Source organism: Triticum aestivum, chromosome 4D, assembly GCF_018294505.1.
Source record: "Triticum aestivum cultivar Chinese Spring chromosome 4D, IWGSC CS RefSeq v2.1, whole genome shotgun sequence".
Classification (NCBI taxonomy): domain Eukaryota; kingdom Viridiplantae; phylum Streptophyta; class Magnoliopsida; order Poales; family Poaceae; genus Triticum; species Triticum aestivum.
The window spans coordinates 58,170,044-58,177,442 of NC_057805.1; positions in this window are offsets into that span (position 1 = coordinate 58,170,044).

Consider the following 7,399-nt stretch of genomic DNA (forward strand, 5'->3'; position numbering starts at 1 on the left):
ACTAGTTGTATGTCTGTCGGTGGAACCGGTCTCATGAACGTGGTCATGTAAGGTTGGTCCGGGCCGCTTCATCCAACAAAACCGCTGAATCAAAATAAGACGTTGGTGGCAAGTAGTATGGCGATCACCGCCCATAACTCTTTGTGTTCTACTTGTGCATATCATCTACGCATAGACCTGGCTCGGATGCCACTGTTGGGAAATGTAGCATGCAATTTCAGAAAAATTCTACACACACGCAAGATCTATCCATGGAGATGCATAGCTAAGAGAGGGGAGAGTGTGTCTACGTACCCTCGTAGACCGTTAGGTGGAAGCGTTTATCACGCGGTTGATGTAGTCGTACTCTTCGCGATCCGATCATGATCCAACCGATCTAGTGCCGAACGGACGGCACCTCCGAGTTTAGCACACGTGCGGCTCGCTGACGTCTCTTCCTTCTTGATCCAGCAATCGGGAGAGGAGAAGTAGATGGGATCACAACCAACACGACGGCATGGTGGTGTGGAACACTGACAGCGCTTCGCTAAGCGTCGTCGGGACGAGGCGGTGGAACTACGGAGTAACGGGAGAGAGAGGGGCGCCAAGGGCCTCTTGGGGCGCCCCCTCCCCTCTATATATAGGTGGAGGGGCTGAAGAAAATATGCCCTAGAGGCAATAATAAAGTTGTTATTTATATTTCCTTATATCATGATAAATTTTTATTATTCATGCTAGAATTGTATTAACCGGAAACTTAGTACATGTGTGAATACATAGACAAAACTAAGTGTCCCTAGCATGCATCTACTTGACTAGCTCGTTAATCAAAGATGGTTAAGTTTCCTGACCATAGACATGTCTTGTGATTTGATGAACGGGATCACATCATTAGAGAATGATGTGATGGACAAGACCCATCTGTTAGCTTAGCATAATGATCGTTAAGTTTTATTGCTATTGCTTTCTTCATTACTTATAATGTATAACTTATAACGTATGGGTCTTGCAGATAGCAATAAAACTTAACGATCATTATGCTAAGCTAACGGATGGTTCTTGTCCATCGCATCATTCTCTAATGATGTGATCCCGTTCATCAAATCACAACACATGTCTATGGTCAGGAAACTTAACCATCTTTGATTAACGAGCTAGTCAAGTAGAGGCATACTAGTGACACTTAGTTTTGTCTATGTATTCACACATGTACTAAGTTTCCGGTTAATACAATTCTAGCATGAATAATAAACATTTATCATGATATAAGGAAATATAAATAACAACTTTATTATTGCCTCTAGGGCATATTTGCTTCAGCCCCTCCACCTATATATAGAGGGGAGGGGGCACCCCAAGAGGACACACCAAGCCCTTGGCGCCCCTCTCTCTCCCGTTACTCCGTAGTTCCACCCCCTCATCCCGACGATGCTTAGCGAAGCGCTATCAGTGTTCCACACCACCATCACCACCATGCCGCCGTGTTGGTTGTGATCCCATCTACTTCTCCTCTCCCGATTGCTGGATCAAGAAGGAGGAGACGTCATCGAGCCGCACGTGTGCTAAACCCGGAGGTGCCGTCCGTTCAACACTAGATCGGTTGGATCGTGATCGGATGACGAAGAGTACGACTACATGAACCGCGTGATAAACGCTTCCGCCTAACGGTCTACGATGGTACATAGACACACTCTCCCCTCTCGTAGCTATGCATCTCCATGGATAGATCTTGCGTGTGCGTAGAATTTTTCTGAAATTGCATGCTACATTTCTCAACAGTGGCATCCAAGCCAGGTCTATGCGTAGATGATATGCACAAGTAGAACACAAAGATTTGTGGGCAGTGATCGTCATACTGCTTGCCACCAATGTCTTATTTTGATTCGGCGGTATTGTTGGATGAAGCGGCCCGGACCAACCTTACATGACCACGTTCATGAGACCGGTTCCACCGACAGACATACAACTAGTTTTGCATAAAGGTGGCTGGCGGGTGTCTGTTTCTCCAACTTTAGTTGAATCAAATTTGACTGCATCTGGTCCTTGTTGATGGTTAAAACAACAAACTTAATAAATCACCGTTGTGGTTTTGATGGGTAGGTAAGAACGGTTCTTGGTAGAAGCCCATAGCAGCCACGTAAAACTTGCAACAACAAAGTAGAGGATGTCTAACTTGTTTTTGCAGGGCATGTTGTGATGTGATATGTGTTGGGGAACGTAGCAGAAATTCAAAATTTTCTATGCATCACCAAGATCAATCTATGGAGTACTCTAGCAACAAGGGGAAGGGGAGTGCATCTACATACCCTTGTAGATCGCGAGCGGAAGCGTTCAAGAGAACGGGGTTGATGGAGTCGTACTCGTCGTGATCCAAATCACCGATGATCCTAGCGCCGAACGGACGGCACCTCCGCGTTCAACACACGTACGGAGCAGCGACGTCTCCTCCTTCTTGATCCAGCAAGGGGGGAGGAGAGGTTGATGGAGATCCAGCAGCACGACGGCGTGGTGGTGGAAGTAGCGGGATCCCGGCAGGGCTTCGCCAAGCGCAAGCGGGGAGGAACAGGTGTCACGGGAGGGAGAGGGAGGTGCCAGGGCTTAGGTATTGCTGCCCTCCCTTCCCCCCACTATATATAGGGCCAAGGGAGAGGGGGGGCGCAGCCTTGGCCCTTCCTCCAAGGAAGGGTGCGGCCAGGGAGGAGTCCTTCCCCCCCAAGGCACCTCGGAGGTGCCTTCCCCCTTTAGGACTCTCCCTTTTTTCTTATCTCTTGGTGCATGGGCCTCTTGGGGCTGGTGCCCTTGGCCCATATGGCCAAGGCGCACCCCCTACAGCCCATGTGGCCCCCCGGGGCTGGTGGACCCCCTTGGTGGACCCCCGGACCCCTTTCGGCACTCCCGGTACAATACCGATAAAGTGCGAAACTTTTCCGGCGACCAAAATAAGACTTCCCATATATAAATCTTTACCTCCGGACCATTCCGGAACTCCTCGTGACGTCCGGGATCTCATCCGGGACTCCGAACAACTTTCGGGTTACCGCATACTAATATCTCTACAACCCTAGCGTCCCCGAACCTTAAGTGTGTAGACCCTACGGGTTCGGGAGACATGTAGACATGACCGAGATGACTCTCCGGTCAATAACCAACAGCGGGATCTGGATACCCATGTTGGCTCCCACATGCTCCACGATGATCTCATCGGATGAACCACGATGTCGAGGATTCAATCAATCCCGTATACAATTCCCTTTGTCTACCGGTATGTTACTTGCCCGAGATTCGATCGTCGGTATCCCTATACCTTGTTCAATCTCGTTACCGGCAAGTCTCTTTACTCGTTCCGTAACTCACATCATCCCGTGATCAACTCCTTGGTCACATTGTGCACATTATGATGATGTCCTACCGAGTGGGCCCAGAGATACCTCTCCGTTTACACGGAGTGACAAATCCCAGTCTCGATTCGTGCCAACCCAACAGACACTTTCGGAGATACCTGTACTGCACCTTTATAGTCACCCAGTTACGTTGTGACGTTTGGTACACCCAAAGCATTCCTACGGTATCCGGGAGTTGCACAATCTCATAGTCTAAGGAACTGATACTTGACATTAGAAAAGCTTTGAGCAAACGAACTACACGATCTTGTGCTAGGCTTAGGATTGGGTCTCGTCCATCACATCATTCTCCTAATGATGTGATCCCATTATCAACGACATCCAATGTCCATGGTCAGGAAACCGTAACCATCTATTGATCAACGAGCTAGTCAACTAGAGGCTTACTAGGGACATGGTGTTGTCTATGTATCCACACATGTATCTGAGTTTCCTATCAATACAATTCTAGCATGGATAATAAACGATTATCATGAACAAGGAAATATAATAATAACCTATTTATTATTGCCTCTAGGGCATATTTCCAACAGTCTCCCACTTGCACTAGAGTCAATAATCTAGTCCACATCACCATGTGATTAACACTCACAGGTCACATCACCATGTGACCAACATCCAAAGAGTTTACTAGAGTCAACAATCTAGTTCACATCACTATGTGATTAACACTCAATGAGTTCTGGTTTGATCATGTTATGCTTGTGAGAGAGGTTATTAGTCAACGGGTCTGAACCTTTCAGATCCGTGTGTGCTTTACGAATATCTATGTCATCTTGTGGATGCTACCATGCGCTACTTGGAGCCATTTCAAATAACTGCTCTACTATACGAATCCGGTTTACTACTCAGAGTCATCCGGATTAGTGTCAAAGTTCGCATCGACGTAACCCTTTACGACGAACTCCTTTTCACCTCCATAATCGAGAAAATTCCTTAGTCCACTAGATACTAAGGATAAGTTCGACCGCTGTCATGTGATCCATTCCCGGATCACTATTGTACCCCTTGACCAACTCATGGCAAGGCACACTTCATGTGCGGTACACAACATAGCATACTGTAGAGCCTACGTCTAAAGCATAGGGGACGACCTTCGTCCTTTCTCTCTCTTCTGCTGTGGTCAGGTCTTGAGTCTTACTCAATACTCACACCTTGTAACACAGCCAAGAACTCCTTCTTTGTTGATCTATTTTGAACTCTTTCAAAATCATGTCAAGGTGTGCGTTCTTTGAAAGTACCATCAGGCGTCTTGATCTATCTCTATAGATCTTGATGCCCAATATGTAAGCAGCTTTATCCAGGTCTTCCTTTGAAAAACTCCTTTCAAACAACCCTTTATGCTTTCCAGAAATTTTACATCATTTCGGATCAACAATATGTCATTCACATATACTTATCAGAAATGTTGTAGCGCTCCCACTCACTTTATTGTAAATACAAGTTTCTAACAAACTTTGTATAAACCCAAAAACATTGATCACTCCATCAAAGCTTATATTCTGACTCCGAGATGCTTGATCTAGTCCATGGAAGGATCGCTGGAGCTAGCATACCTTTTAGCATCCTTAGGATCGACAAAACCTTTCTGATTGTATCACATACAACCTTTCCTTACGAAAACTGGTAAGGAAACTTGTTTTTGACATCCATCTGCTAGATTTCATAAATGCAGCTAATGCTAACATGATTTCGACGGACTTAAGCATCGCTACGGATGAGAAAATCTCATCGTAGTCAACTCCTTGAACTTGTGGAAATACTCTTTGCCACAAGTCGAGCTTTATAGACGGTAACATTACCGTCCACGTCCGTCTTCTTCTCAAAGATCCATTTATCTCGGATTTCATGGCTTCTAACCATTTTTCGGAATATGGGCCCACCATCGCTTCTCCATAGCTCGTAGGTTCATTGTTGTCTAACAACATGACCTTCAAGACATGATCACGTACCACTCTGAAGTAGCACGCATCCTCGTCGTCCTACGAGGTTTGGTAGTGACTTGATCCGAAGTTTCATGATCACTATCATAAGCTTCCACTTCAATTGGTGTAGGTGCCACAGGAAACAACTTCTTGTGCCCTGCTATACACTAGTCGAAGTGACGGTTCAATAACCTTATCAAGTCTCCACCATCCTCCCACTCAATTCTTTCGAGAGAAACTTTTCCTCGAGAAAGGACCTGTCTCTAGAAGCAATTACTTTTGCTTCCAGATCTGAAATAGGAGGTATACCCAACTGTTTTGGGTTTTCTATGAAGATGCATTTATCCGCTTTAGGTTCGAGCTTATCAGCCTGAAACTTTTTCACATAAGCATCGCAACCCCAAACTTTTAAGAAACGACAACTTAGGTTTCTCTAAACGGTGTCGTCTCAACGGAATTGTGTGGTGCCCCTTTTAAAGTGAATGCGGTTGTCTCTAATGCCTAACCCATAAACGATAGTGGTAATTCGATAAGAGACATCATGGTATGCACCATATCCAATAGGGTGCAGTTATGATGTTCGGACACACCATCACACTATGGTGTTCCAGGCGGTATTAATTGTGAAACACTTTCCACAATGTCTTAATTGTGTGCCAAACTCGTAACTCAGATACTCATCTCTATGATCATATCACAGACATTTTATCCTCTTGTCACGACGATCTTCAACTTCACTCTGAAATTACTTGAACCTTTCAATAATTCAGACTTGTGTTTCATCAAGTAAATACACTCAGCATCTACTCAAATCATCTGTGAAGTAAGAACATAATGATATCCACTGCATGCCTCATCACTCATTGGACTGCATACATCAAAATGTATTACTTCCAACAAGTTGCTCTCTTGTTCCATCTTACTGAAAACGAGGCCTGTCAGTCATCTTGCCCATGTGGTATGATTTGCATGTCTCAAGTGATTCAAAATCAAGTGAGTCCAAACGATCCATCTGCATGGAGTTTCTTCATGCATATATACCAATAGACATGGTTCGCATGTCTCAATCTTTTCAAAAACGACTGAGTCCAAAGATCCATCTACATGGAGCTTCTTCATGCGTTCTATACCAATATGACTCAAATTGCAGTGCCACAAGTATGTGGTACTATCATTACTATTTTATATCTTTTGGCACGAACATGTGTATCACTACGATCGAGATTCATTTTAGGTGCAAGACCATTGAAGGTATTATTCAAATAAACAGAGTAACCATTATTCTCCTTAAATGAATAACCATATTGCGATAAACATAATCCAATCATGCTCAACGCAAACACCAAATCTCGATGGCAGAGGGAGCATGCGATGCTTGATCACATCAACCTTGGAAACACTTCCAACACATATCGTCATCTCACCTTTAGCTAGTCTCCGTTTATTCCGCAGCTTTTATTTCGAGTTACTAACACTTAGCAACTGAACCGGTATCTAATACTCTAGTGCTGCTAGGAGTACTAGTAAAGTACACATTCATATAACGTATATCCAATATACTTCTGTCGACCTTGCCCGCCTTCTCATCTACCAAGTATCTAGGGTAGTACTGCTTCAGTGACCGTTCCCCTCATTACAGAGGCACTTAGTCTCGGGTTTGGGTTCAACCTTGGGATTCTTCACTAGAGCAGCAAACGACTTGCTGTTTCATGAAGTATCCCTTTTGCCCTTGCCCTTCTTAAACTAGTGGTTTTACTAACCATCAACAATTGATGCTCCTTCTTGATTTCTACTTTTGCGGTGTCAAACATCGCGAGTTGCTCAAGGATCATCATGTCTATCCCTGATATGTTATAGTTCATCACAAAGCTCTACTAGCTTGGTGGCAGTGACTATGGAGAACCATCACTATCTCATCTGGGAGATTAACTCCCACTCGATTCAAGTGATTGTGGTACTCAGACAATCTGAGCACATGCTCAACGATTTAGCTTTTCTCCCTTAGTTTGCAGGCTTAAGAAACTTGTCAGAGGTCTCATACCCCTTGACGTGGGCACTAGTACGAAATCCCAATTTCAGTCTTCGGAACATCTC